This window comes from Oryx dammah, unplaced genomic scaffold (assembly GCF_014754425.2).
Source record: "Oryx dammah isolate SB20612 unplaced genomic scaffold, SCBI_Odam_1.1 HiC_scaffold_11163, whole genome shotgun sequence".
Lineage (NCBI taxonomy): Eukaryota > Metazoa > Chordata > Mammalia > Artiodactyla > Bovidae > Oryx > Oryx dammah.
The window spans coordinates 6,344,881-6,359,756 of record NW_024080556.1 but is presented as its reverse complement, the minus strand read 5'-3'; the positions used below and the strand labels follow the sequence as shown (position 1 = coordinate 6,359,756).

At 34.4% G+C, this 14,876-nt stretch overlaps 1 non-coding gene across 1 annotated transcript; it reads right to left on the bottom strand.

Annotated features, from left to right (window-relative positions):
* Positions 1–7,332: 7,332 nt before the first annotated feature.
* Positions 7,333–7,405, bottom strand: TRNAE-UUC. Its single transcript has one exon. It is a non-coding gene; the product is annotated as a tRNA-Glu (tRNA).
* Positions 7,406–14,876: the final 7,471 nt, after the last annotated feature.

Sequence of the window (14,876 nt, the reverse complement as noted above, 5' to 3'; positions counted from 1 at the left end):
GTATACTTTATGACTTGACAGATGTCTCAGTAACTATGAATTAAATTCAAAACTTAACTATGCTTAATTAAATTCAAAATTATTTTTCCCTCTAGTTCATATAATATCACACCTTTCAGAGAACATCATTCAAATTTGCTTTGGAAGCACTGCAAGTTTTGTTAGACATAATCATCATGCAGCCTTAATATAATGTTCTTCCTCTCTGCTCTGTCCATCATCATCTCCCATTAAATGGTCACTCTTGGTAAAGCTAACTGTGGTTTTCTGTTCAATGTCATTTTTGTAGCTGCCTATTTTAGAATGTTTGATAAGGAGTCAATCTTGTCTACATGTGAAGAACCAGAATAAAGCCATGTGTAAGGATAAAAAGACAATCTTAGAGGAAAGAGGGACTGCCTCCCAGTCCTCTTTTCTTGCCTTATGTGTCTCCTTTAAAATATAACAGACCTGATAAAAAGTCTGAACTTTTGATTTTATAATTCAAGGTCATAGGCTTTCTGACATTTGGAACTATGAACATATACCTGCTATATGAACTCAGGGTTCTTTCAGGGAGTATCAAGGAGACAGTCACAGCGTTCATCCATTTTCTCTCAAGGAGCTAAGAGACATTTTAGCTGTTGTTTTTTTAACTTTACTGCATATATTTATCTGAAATTCAGTCCAGACTTTGTAGTTGCTTTTGCATCATCTTAAATGTTGATCCTAATATTAAATTGTGTCTTTTAATATTCAACTGCATTTTCTCTTTCTCCTACACTGGTCTGAAAGTGAAAGTCACTCAGTCGTGTCCAACTCTTTGCAAACCCATGGACAATAGCTTGCCAGGCTCCTCTGTTTGTAGAATACTCCAGGCAAGAATATACTGAAGTGGGTAGCCTTTTCCTTCTCCAGGGAATCTTCCCAACCCTAGGATCAAACTTAAGTCTCCCACATTGCAGGCAGATTCCTTACTGTCTGAGCCACCAGGGAAGCCCAAGAATACTGGAGTGGATAGCCTACCCCTTCTCCAGAGGATCTTCCCCACTCAGGGATAGAATTGGAGTTTCCTGCATTGCAGGTAGATTCTTTACTATCTGAGCTACCAGGGAAGCCCTAGGGGAAATCACTTGTTCATAATATTGCATTAATTCCTCACCAGGTATCCCAGGGATGAGGATATACAATAATCTTCCTCACAGTCAATTTACTTATGAAAATAAATTATTCTCCTAAGTTTCTTCAAACTCATGCAGTAATGCATCTTTCTATCTCCATGTTGTCATCCAACACATTCATTTAAGTGATAGAAGTAATAATCTATAACTAACTTGAGAGAGATGTTGTAGGTTTGGTGTAAATGCTGTTATATGCAGCATGAATTATCATGAATAATATCCATTACAAGTTGCATGCATCTTTTGTTAATTTTTAATTATGTCTCTTAACCATACCAATTTAGGAAAGTTTTTAGTGTTTTCACACACGTTATATCAAGTCACTCTACTAATGCTGCTGCTTTAATTTTCATTACAGCTTCTCTGAAAACAATTAATATGTATGAGTTCTATTCAATCTTTACCCTGGGCAATGAGTCGAGCAATTTGTAAACTCATTAACTGCCCTACAAAGTATATATTTTATTACTATTAAAATGAATTTTTTTTGTTTGTTTTTACATTGTTATTGTTGTTCAGTCACTCAGTCAAGTCTGACTCTTTGTGATCCCCTGGACTACAGCACCCAGACTCCCTTGTCTTTCACTACCCCCCGGAGTTAGCTCAAATTCATGTCCATTGAGTTGGTGATGCTATCTAACCATCTCATCCTCTGCTGCGTTCTTCTCCTTTTGCCTTCAATCTTTTTCAGCATCACGGTCTTCCAATGAGTTGGCTCTTTGCATCAGGGGGCCAAACCATTGGAGCTTCAGCTCCAGCATCAGTTCTTCCAATATTCAGGGTTGATTTCTTTCAGGTTTGATTGGTTTGATCTCCTTGCTGTCCAAGGCACCCTCCAGAGTCTTCTCCAGCATCACAATTCAAAAGAATCAATTCTTTGGTGTTCAGTCTTCTTTATGGTCTAACTCTCATGTCCATTCATGACTAGTGGGAAAACCATAGCTTTAACTATAAGGACCTTTGTCAGCAAAGCGATGTCTCTGCTTTTTAATATGTTGTCTAGGTTAATTTTAGCTTTCCTCCCTGGTGGCTTAGATGGTAAAGAGTCTGCCTGCAATGCGGGAGATCTGGGTTCCATCCCTGGGTTGGGGAGATCCCCTGGAAAATAAATTGGCAACCCACTCCACTATTCTTGCTGGAAAATTCCATGGATATAGTAGCCTGGTGGGCTAAAATTCATGGGTCTGCAAAGAGTTGGACACAACTGCACAACTAATACTTTCACTTTCCTTCCAAGGAGCAAGCGTTTTTTAATTTCCTGGTTGCTCACTGTCCACAGTGACTTTGGAGCCAAGAAAGTAAAGTTTGTCACTGCTTCCACTTTTCCCCTTCCATTTGCCATGAAGTGATGGGACCAGATGTCATAATCTTCAGGCTCTTTAGTTCCTCTTTACTTTCTGGTATTAGAGTGGAATCATCTGCATATCTGAGGTTGTTGATATTTTTTCCAGCAATCTTGATTTCAACTTGTGATTCATCCAACCAGGCATTTCACATGATGTACTCTGCATGTAAGTTAAATAAGCAAAGTGACAATATGCAGCCTTGTCGTACTCCTTTCCCAATTTTGAACCAGTCCATTGTTCCAAGTCAGGTTTTAACTGTTGCTTCTTGACTCTCATATAGGTTTCTCAGGAGATAGGTAAGATAGTCTGGTATTCTTATCTTTTAAGAATTTTCACAGTTTTCTTGTGTTATCTGCACAAAGGCTTTAGTGTAGTCATGGAAGCACAAGTAGATGTTTTTTCTGGAATTCCCTTACAGTACTGAAGGAATTTATAATTTGACTCTTGCTAATATGTGTATATAAGCAATAAACAATAGATTTAAATAGTAACTGAGGTTTATTTTACAGTGCTTTCAATAAAATATTTAGCAGCAGGACACACTGATCTGTATTCACATTGATCTGTCTTTGTAGTAAAGACTTTTGGAAGCAGAGTATCTATCTCTAATAAACTCTGGGCTTCAGAAACAATTTCATCTAAAAATCCTTCAGAATTTGAGATTATAAAATGTATCAATCTATGTGGAAAGAAAAAGTATCTAAAAAACTGTGAGTAGAAGTGAACATTAGCAAAAGATATGTAAAAGAAATAAGAAAACTAAATATAGAAATATAAATGGTTATAATTATTAAATTATAAAAAATTAAATAGTTAAAATAATAAAAGAATATAGGCATTTGAAAATTAACATTTTTGATGAAAGAGAGAGAAAGAAGAAAGGAAAGAAAGAAAGTTGATTTTGATGAGTGAGAAAAAGAGAGACAGAGACCATGAGAAAGAACGGAGGCATGGAGACAGTGAAGGAGGGACAAAGAGGAAGGGAAGAGAGACATACATAAAGAAGGCAAAGAAATTCTAATTAGATCAGTAATTATAGAAGAGTTGGAGAAGATCTAGAAAGGAAAGTAATGTTTTCATGGATAATACAAAGTAATAATAGAAGTTAATACTAAACCTTAAAGAAGAGAAAATTTAATTTATTTAATAGATGCTATCAAAGAAGTTAGCAAAATATAACAATACAGTAAATTTTTTAAAGCTTTATAGAAAAGTGAAAGTAAAATGCATTGTTGTAAAGAAGTAAAAAGACTCATTAGGCAAGCATCATGGATTAATACAGTATATACACAAGAAGTGGTGAGAAGTAACAAAATTGCTTTGCAAACACAGCATACACATATGTGTATATAGCACTTACCATTTTCTAAAATTATAAGAAATGTCATGTGTACTGAACTGATTTTTAAATAAGAAAATGAATTCAGGGAGCTTAAGTAATTTGTTAAAGTCTTTTCTCAAATAGGCTGAAGGATCTGAAGCAATACCTGTTATCTCTAGCCTAGTATACTTAAGCAGTATTTTTGGCCTTTGTAAAGATTCTATTTTGAATGATATCAGAATTATAAAAATTAAATCAATCAATATATATACTATTAAAATGTACCTATGGCTATTGTTTTTAGCCTGTGGTTGCTATTATTTTCCATGTTTAAAACACATTACATGACTGCTTCATTTTCACAGTTTCATTTTCTTTTTATTCTTAAGAGATTAGGAAATATATTTTTAAATGTTCAAAAGCTATATTTACTGATTACAGTTTTTTGATTATTCCAGCTCTCAGTTCAGTTCAGTTGGTCAGTCATGTCCAACTCTTGTGACCCCAGGGACTGCAGCACGCTAGGCTTCACTGTCCATCACCAACTCCTGGAGCCTACTCAAACTCATGTCCAATGCGTCAGTGATGCCATCCACCCGTCTCATAGTGCCATCCCCTTCTCCTCCAGCCTTCAATCTTCAATTTCAGCTCTAGTAACTAATAAGATTCTGGAACTCTTGAGTGATTTAATCAGGAAGAAAATATTTTAAATAAGAAACATCAGTATAATATAGAACTAATGCCAACTAAAATAGAACCTAATTCATTTTCCTGGCAGGAAAATATTCTGCTTCTCTGCCATTGAATTATTTGTGCAGTTGTTCTTTTATTCTAATAACTTTGGGTTTTAACTAATAAAGCATATCTTTTTATAGCTTCAACACAGATCTTTGTAAATATTATTTCAATTGACATACTTTTGTTATCATAGAGAATCAATTGCTTTGCCTAGAAAAGACAACCTTTCAGAAGTATAATAAAAGAAAATTAGATCTACAGCCCTGCTTTCCACATGTAAATATTCTCTTCTGAACACTGAATCACTTATTCAAAATGCATATCCAAATCTTATGGTTTTGGCAAAGTTCTAGGAGAATTCATTAGAAAATAAAGTAATTTTTGTAATATAACTTCGTCTCCTAACTACAATAGCACAGATTTGCGTTCTATTCCCACTTTTCTGTCAATCGATAATACTCATAATAATGTTTTTATATTATTCTTAACATTGATTATGGGTTGCTACTCCTAATTCACAGATTAATTTTGACTACTTATACACACAGAGTTTATCAATATAAAGACTGGATTTGTATGTAATTAGGTCTTCCTTAAGTTTTTCTTATTCAAACATGAACAGATATGATTCTCTTCAAGCAATCTCACCCATTCCTTGACTAGTTGCCTGTCCTTTTTTCTTCATCTCTATCTTTGTATCATTGATAATAACTCTGAACATGTCCATCATATTCTCATGTGGGCATTGTTTAGATGTACTATGAATAGTGAAACAGAGAGGAAAGCTATGATAGCATCAATATCAATGGAATGACTGCTGCTAGGTAAAAGTCAGGAAAGGGGTAACTTTATGACAAAATTTGTGATTTTTTTTTTTTTAATTTGTGATCTTAAGATAAAAAATCTCTCCAAAGCTGATCCACTAAATTCAGCAACTCAGGTACGGGTATTTTTAGGTGCAATCCTTATGTGCTATGTTCAAATGAATATTGATATTTTTGCATCCTATTTTTCATATTTATTTTAAATATTCAGAATATATTTAATTGTATTAAGAATATTTAATTTATTGATTAAATATTTTGAATATAATTGTTAATATATTTTAATTAGGCAATTAGGCATATTTCTTTTCATTCTTTTTTAAAATAATATTTTGGCTCAGTGCATATGTTTATTTAGTTATAGATGGTAATAATTTTATAAAATTCTAAAATATATCATTGGAAATTCTATTTGGATTGTAATAATTTCATGGATTATTTCAGAAGATAATTCTCCAGTTAAGAAGATAATATGCAGAAGATTTTCCATGTTTTCCACGTAAAGAAAGTGGTAGGTTTCTCCATTTATTTCCAGATTATTTTTTCAGTTCTAAATAAACTATTGTAGGTTTTTCTGTGTAGGAATACTACTTTGATGGAAAATCTACATATTCTTTCTACATTGTCTATATATCATTTTGCTTGGAAATCACTGATGTGTATATATTTGATTACAGTATGTCCTTTAAATAAAATTCATTTATTACCAGTATTACTTTTAAAAATAGTTTTCTCTTGGATTCTTCAGTTAAGATACCTTAGAATACATTAGTATATTTATCATTTATTTATTATAGTAAGAATAGATTATATGAGATAAACTCTGAACAAAGTTTTTTAGTGTACATTATTATGAACTACAGACACAGTGTTATGTAGAAAATATCTTACTCATTTCTCATAACTGAAACTTTATACCCATTGAACAGCAACTCCTCATTTCCTGCTATTTCCTACCAGTCCCTGGCAACATTTTACTTGCTCAGTTCTTATTCAAAGTTGATAAATATACCTCACCTTGTCAAGTCCCAGGATATGGCCATTTTCTAAAATGCAATTACTCCACAAAATTCAGGTCCCGTATCACATTCTGCCTGCCCTGAGAAAATAACCATTGACAATGCTACCTAAATGCTCCCTGTACTACTGGACTTAATCATTTAATTTGTCCCTTTTTAGAACTATTATTTTTCATTTATTTATTGTCTTTTCCTAATCATTAATAGAAAGTCTGTCTTGTTTTTCTTTGTATTTTTGGTACATAGAACACAGGTAGCTCAAAATAACAGTAATTCTAATTGACTAATCAACATAACAGGCTTTGCCTTTCAACTGGCACATTTCATAAATTTTCTTCAAATAATCCACTAATAAATGTAGTTTTAAAATCTTCTGTATTATTGACTGATTTCTGATTTTTAATTACTTATTATTCATTCTTTCCTGTTTTTCCTATACAAAGTGTATTTTTGTTTGCTGAGGAAACCACTTTTTAAAAAATTCTTTACAGAGTTAATGTGAAATACATAGTATATCTTATATTCTTTCAATTTAAATGAGAGGCTTAGCATCTTATTATTATTTTCTTATTGACAGTCATCATGTATTTTGATCTTAATTATCACATTTACATTTTTATTGTTCTACTATACTGTGCTGTGCAAGTCATGTCCAACTCTTTGTGACCCCATGGATTGTACCCTACCAGGCTTCTCAGTTCATAGAGTTATCCAAGCAAGAATACTAGAGTGGATTACCATTTTCTTCTCCAGGGAATCTTCCCAACCCAGGGATTGAACCCAGGTCTCCAGCACTGTAGGCAGATTGTTTACCATCTGAGCCACCAGGGAAGCCCATTGTTATATGATATCTTCTTTCAAAAACATATTTTAAATTTAATTTTATTCTATTTTTGATTGTGCTGTATGGCTTGTGGGATTTTAGTTCCCTGACCAGGGATTGAACCTGTGTCACAGCAGTGAAAGTGCTGAGTCCTAACCACTGGACCACTGGGAAACTCCCTAAAAACATATTTTTAAGGAGATTTATAAAATATTTTATTTAAGATAGTTATTTCTCCAAACAGAAGCATTATTATTTTATTAGTTAACAAAAAATACTTAAAAATAAATTCATCAATAAATTTGCAGAAAACCGAATCTTGAGGATGAAAAATTTTGGCAAGCTGAAAAAGTTATGGTCTATGAATGGAAAGCATTAAAAACATTAAAAATAATATATACAATCATACAATACCAATATGATTACCATCCTTTCTCGTAAAATGAAGTATGTTACCATATGCCAAAATGATACTGATACAATAAAAAAAAAACAACTATATAGGAACAGCTTAGTTAGCAATAACATCACTTATTTAGAACGTGTAATTCTAAAATCAAGGTGGCATGTAATTTCCTGCTTGATTTATTCTATGACTCCTTAACTTTTACAGGGTAATACATAATTTCTGCACTCTAATTTCATTATTTTTAGCTAGTATTCCAAGCAGGCATGCACACATGTGAACACAAATGCATACACACACATAAATGCTTGCAATAATGTTCTCTTGCACAGACTCTTTAAATACTCCTTTCCACAAGCATTTTCAAATGATATGGTGATAAATATATGGTGATAAAGTTCTTACAGTTTTATTTCTACTCACCAACTGTTTTTCACTGAATATTTTCTTTTTGACCTCTCTAAAAAATTCTCTGCAAGGAGATCAAACCAGTCAATCCTAGAAGAAATAAACCCTGAATATTCATTGGAAGGACTGATGCCTAAACTGAAGCTCCAGTATTTTGGCCACCAGATGTGAAGAGCTGACTCATTAGAAAAGACCTTGATGCTGGGAAAGATTGAAGGCAGGAGGAGAAGGGGACGACAGATGATGAGATGGTTGGATGACAACACTGACTCAATGGACATGAGTTTGAGCAGGCTCCAGGAGTTGGTGATGGACAGGGAAGCCTGGCATGCTGCAATCTATGGGGTCACAAAGAGTTGGACATGACTGAGCAACTGAAACTGACTGAAAGAATTCTTACATAAAAGTAAAATTCATAAATGTGCAGTGACAAATTTCAGGTGTAATAATTTATATGAAGAGTCATTTATGAATAGACTTCTCAATGACCTAAGTGTGATTCTTGGTCATTTAACTTATATACTTAGCATATGAGTTTATAATTTTAGAAAAGGAATAGTAGAGAGAGAATACAATCAAATAAAACTTCTTAGTTTGTCAATTAAAGGACTATAAGAACATAGTTTTGGATAACATGTAAAATAGCATTTAGATAAATACAATGATGAAAATATTTGCTAGTTTATATTCAAAGGAAAAATATACATTGACATCTGACTTCTCAAAAAGGATAAAAACAAAGTAAAATCAGATAAAATACACAAAAATATGGATTGCCATTTTTGAAATCTTGAAAAAAATAAACAACTTATGTCCCTTAAAATTATCCCTAAGAAATGAACATTCCTCAAAACAATCTTCTGGGCCCACAAGTTTTAACCAAACATCTAAAGAAAGGTAACATCATATTTACACATTATTTAAAAAAAAAAAAAAAACAACGAAAAAAGAACACTTCCCACTTCATTTTATGAGTCTGTTATTACCCTAATACCAAAACTAGACAATCAGTACAAAAAAAGAAAAAAAAAAAACTCTCCAAGCCAGTATTGCCCATAAACTCCCACGCAAAATGCATTAAAAATATTAGTAAAATATATTTAGCAATGTATAAAAGGAATTTATGTATGAAGGCTAAATCAGGTTCTACATTTGTTGTTGTTGTTGTTCTCTGCAAACAGATACTTCTTACTTCTTCGTTTCTAATTTGGATGTCTTTTATTTCTATCTCTTGTCTAATTGTTTGGATTAGGACTTCTAGTATGTTAAACAGAAGTGTCAAGGGTGGGCACTGGATTTTGGAGGAGAAGTTTTCAGTTCCCTACCCCCACAACTGGAAATGAATTCACAGGCTCACAACCAACTAATCTTCAGCAAGTTTGCTAATAATATGCAATGGAAAAAGGATAAAATCTCTTCAACAAATTGTGTTAGAAAAACTGGATGTTCACATGCAGAACAATGAAATTGAACCCTTATCTCACACCATATACAAAAAAAAAAAAAAAAAAAACCTTCAAATGATTAAAGTTAAACAAAATCCGTGAATCCATAAATTTACCAAAAGAAAACATGGAGAATATTTTTTCTTTTCCACACTGGTTTTAGCAACTATATTTTGGATATGATACCAAAAGAACAGGCAACCAAATTAAAAATAATCAAGTCTGATAGCATCAAACTATTAATAAAAAGCTTCCACAGAGCAAAAGAAACAATCAACAGAGTAAAAAGGCAATTTGCTAAATGGGAGAAGACATTTCAAACCCTGTATATGATAATTTCCAGAACATATAAGGAACTCATACAACTCAATACTGAGAAAACACACTGATCAAACAGTGGGCAAAAGATTTGAATAGATATTTCTCCAAAGAAGATATACAAATGGTGGCCAATAGGCATATCAAAGATGCTTTACCTTGTTAATCATCATTGAAATGCAAATCAAAACAACAGTGAGATATCACCTCACACCTGTTAGGGTAGCTATTAAAAAGTCAAAAGACAATAAGTTTCAGCAAGTTTGTGGAGAAATTGAAACATTTCTACATTATTGGTGGGAAAATAAAACAGTATCAGTATGGAAAACAGTTTGAGGCTCCTCAAAAATTTAAAGATAGAACTATTATGTACTCCCACTCCTGTGTATCATCCAAAAGAACTAAAATCAGGATCTCAAAGAGATAGCTGCAATCTCATGTTGCTGGTATGAAATTTCACAATAACCAAGATATGGATACCAAGCAAATGTTCATCAACAGATGGATAAACAAAATGTACTATAGGAGAATTTCTTGGTGGACCAGTGGTTGAGACTCCACGCTTCCACTGTAGAAAGTGCAGGTTCGATTCCTGGTCGGGGAACTAGAATCCTGCAAGCGGTGTGGTGCAGCCAAAAAAAAAAAAGAAGAAGAAAACATGGTATATATATATATATATATATATATATATATGAACATTATTCAGCCTTTAAAAAGAAGAAAATTCTGCAGTTTACAGCAATATAGATGAACTTTGAAGACACTGTATTAATTGAAACAAGTCAAAGGGAAAATACAACTATATAAGGCATATAAAATAGTCAATGATATAGAATTAGACAATAAAATAGCTGTTACACTGGATGAAGAAAGGGGTACATGGAGAGCTGTTGTTCAACATAGCTAGAGTTATACAAGATGAGTAAGTTCCAGAAATCTACTATACAAAGTGTCTGTAGTTAACAATAAGGCAATCTGTACTTAAATCCAGTGAGAAAAGCCAGTAACAAAAGGTCACATCCTCTATGCACCCGTTTTTATAATCTTTGCAAAATGATGAAATTACAGAGATGGAGAACAGATTCAGTTCAGTTCAATTCAATCGCTCAGTCAAGTCTGACTCTTTGTGAACTCATGGACTGCAGCACGTCAGGCCTGCCTGTCCAACACCAACTGCTGGAGTTTACTCAAACTTATGTCCATTGAGTTGGTGATGCCATTCAACCATCTCATCCTGTCATTCCTTTCTACTGCCTTCAATCTTTCCCAATATCAGGGTCTTTTCAAATGAGTCAATTCTTCACATCAGGTGGCCAAAGTATTGGAGTTTCAGCTTCAGCATCAGTCCTTCCAATGAATATTCAGGACTGATTTGCTTTATGATGGCCTGATTGGATCTGCTTGCAGTCCAAGGGACTTTCAAGAGTCTTCTCCAACACCACAGTTAAAAAACATCAATTTTTTTGGTGCTAACCTTTCTTTATAGTCCAATCCTCACACCCATACATGACTACTGGAAAAAACATAGCTTTGACTAGATGGACTTTTGTTGGCAAAGTAATGTCTCTGTTTTTTTTTAATATGCTATCTAGTTTAGTCATAATTTTCTTCCAAGGAGCAAATGTCTTTTAATTTCATGGCTTCAGTCACCATCTGCAGTGATTTTAGAGCCCCAAAATAGAAAGTCTCTAACTGTTTCCACTGTTTACCCATCTATTTGCCTTGAAGTGATGGGACTGGATGTAATGATCTTAGTTTTCTGAATGCTGAGTTTTAAGCCAACTTTTTCTCTCTCCTCTTTCACTTTCATCAAGGGGCTCGTTAGTTGTTCACTTTCTGCCATAAGGGTGGTATCATGTGCATATTTGAGGTTATTGATATTTCTCCTGCCTATCTTGATTCCAGCTTGTGCTTCATCCAGCCCAACATTTCTCATGATGTACTCTGCACATAAGTTAAACAAAGCAGGGTGACAATATACAGCTTGACATACTCCTTTCCCAATTTGGAACCAGTCTGTTGTTCCATGTCCAGTTCTAACTGTTGCTTCCTGACCTGCATACAGATTTCTCAGAAAGGTCAGGTGGTGTGTATTTTCCCATCTCTTGAAAGAATTTTCCACAGTTTATTGTGATCCACACAGTCAACGGCTTTGGCATAGTGAATAAAGAAGCATTAGATGTTTTTCTGGAACTCTCATGCTTTTTTGGTGGTCAAAGGATGTTGGCAATTTGATCTCTGTTTCCTCTGCCTTTTCTAAATCCAACTTGAACACCTTGAAGTTCATGGTTCATGTAATATTGAGCATGGCTTGGATAATTTTGAGCATTACTTTGCTAGCATGTGAGATGGGTACAATTGTGTGGTAGTTTGAGCATTCTTTGGGACTGGAATGAAAACTGACCTTTTCCAGTTTTGTGACAGATTGGAGTTTGCCAAAGACTAGGTAAGGGGTAAGAGGGTTGGCTATAAAAGTAGATAATGAAAAATCCTTGTCTTTAAACTATTTTGAATGGGTTGGTGGTCAACTTTATATATATAAAAAGTCTGAAGTTGACTTTAGAAAAACTGGGTAGATAAATGGCATATGAAATGACTTCATATTATTTCTTACAGCGGCATTCCAATCTATAATAATCTCAAAACAAAAATGGTAAAGGACCTCCTGGTAGCAACAAGTGCACTCAAAGACCAGACTTTGGTCTCTAATGACACTCAAGGGCTGGAGCAGAGAAAATACAGAATTATCCTAGACCGTACTGTAGTGCCAGAAATTAAGAAAAGGCATGAAAAGGACACAGGAAACAATATGATTCCCATTTGTTGAAAAAAATTAGCTAAAAAGTAAATATTATATATATATAATTTATAATATAAATTTGTATTATTTATTCATAATTTATATATAAAATACATACACTTAAACCATTAGTGTAAAATAAACATCCATATTTATATCAATAAATAATTGAATAAATAAATGAAGAAGGAAAAAACTCTGTCTTGTGAAATGAATTACAATGCTTTCTTTACATACTAACTCCCTCCAGGCATGGAGTTTGATTCTCACATAACCCCCCTTCTCCAAACAGGAGAATGAGTTCCCCTCAGTAACCTGCTTCGCAAAACTAGAATATGGAAAGGAAAAAATAAACACAATTCTATATTATAGATACCCACTAAATACCACCTTAGCCTGGTGATTAATGCCTTCACCATATATCTAACCAAAAGTTAACATCACCACTGCTAACTCATACTGATAGCATTCATTTTTAATATAATGTTATGAGGAAACCCAGGGTCAGAACTAACCATAAGAAAAATATTAGAAAATCCCAAGTTAAGCAAGATTTTCAAAATATCTAGTTAATGCTCCTCAAAACCATCAAGATCATGAAAAACAAGGAGAATCTGAGAAACCGCCACGGATACTAAAGATACATGGTTTCCAATGTAATATATATTGAATAAGATCCTAGAAGAGAAAAAGATAATAAGTGAAAATGAATGAAATCTGAATAAAATATGGAAATTTAAGTAACATTGTAAGTTTCTTGTTGTTGTTATTGTTGTCATTCACTCACTAAGTCATGGCCAACCGTTTGCAACCCCATGGACTGCAGCATGCCAGGCTTCCCTGTCTTTCACCATCTCGCAGAGTTTGCTCAAGCTTATGTCCATTGAGTCGGTGATGCTAACAAATCATCTCATCCTCTGCTGCCCCCTTCTCCTGAACCCAGTCTCTTCCTGCATCAGGATCTTTTCCAGTGATGGCTCATTGCCATCAGGTGGTCAAAGTATTGGAGCTTCAGTTTCAGCATCAGTCCTTCCAATGAATATTCAGGGTTGATTTCCTTTAGGATTGACTGGTTTGATCATCTTGATCTCTAACTGACTCTCAAGAGTCTTCTCCAGCACCAGAATTCTGTTCAGCACTCAGTCTTTTTATGGTCTAACTCTCACATCCATTCATAACTACTGGAAAAACCATAGTTTTGACTACACAGATCTTTGTCAGCAAAGTGATGTCTCTGCTTTTTAATACGCTATCCAGATTTGTCATAGCTTTGTCTTTTGGACATGTCTTTCCAAGGAACAAGCATCCATTCTATATACCCTAACTATAGGGTAAACTGAGTGAAAAGCATATAGAATATATCTCTACTATCTTTGCAACTTTTTTCTATAAATATAAAGTTACTCTAAAAACTCTTGTTAAAAACTAAATATAATTAAAAATCCAGTTTCTCAATGACACTATTCTCATTTCAATTACTCAATAGTCACATGTGGCTACTATACTGTACAGCAGAGATACAGAATATTTCCAACCTGATATTAGTACACTTAGCATAATATCTCTTCCCTGTCCAATTTTCCCCCAAAGGTTCACATACACAAGGTGAGCTTTTACTCCAATTGAGATCAAAAAACAATTTTGACTAATCACTAATCAACAGAGACTAATCACACATAAACATGTGGTCAATAGTGGGATAAACCCATAATCTAAGTCTGAAGGCAAGGCATCTAACACCTAATCTTCAACTGTAATGTCTCATGCCCCTATTAACCCCTCCCAGAATTGCACTAGGAGAAGGCAATGGCACCCCACTCCCGTACTCTTGCCAGGAAAATCCTATGGATGGAGGAGCCTGGTAGGCTGCAGTCCATGGGGTCGCTAAGAGTCGGACACGACTGAGCGACTTCACTTTCACCTTTCACTTTCATACACTGGAGAAGGAAATGGCTACCCACTCTAGTGTTCTTGCCTGGAGAATCCCAGGGACAGGGGAGCCTGGTGGGCTGCTGTCTATGGGGTCACACAGAGTCGGACACGACTGAAGTGACTTAGCAGCAGCAGCAGAATTGCACTAAGCCTCATCTATTTAACCTTCATAGGATCATAGAGAATACAGGCAGCAGAGGGAGCCTGGTAGACCTGCAGAAAAGTGAAATGGCTTTCCCTGCCACAAGCTTCCTCAACCAACCTTGGAAAATAGTTCCTGTGCTTGAATTTGGCTCAAAATTCTGAAATATATTTACTGAGCAGCATACCCCCCCC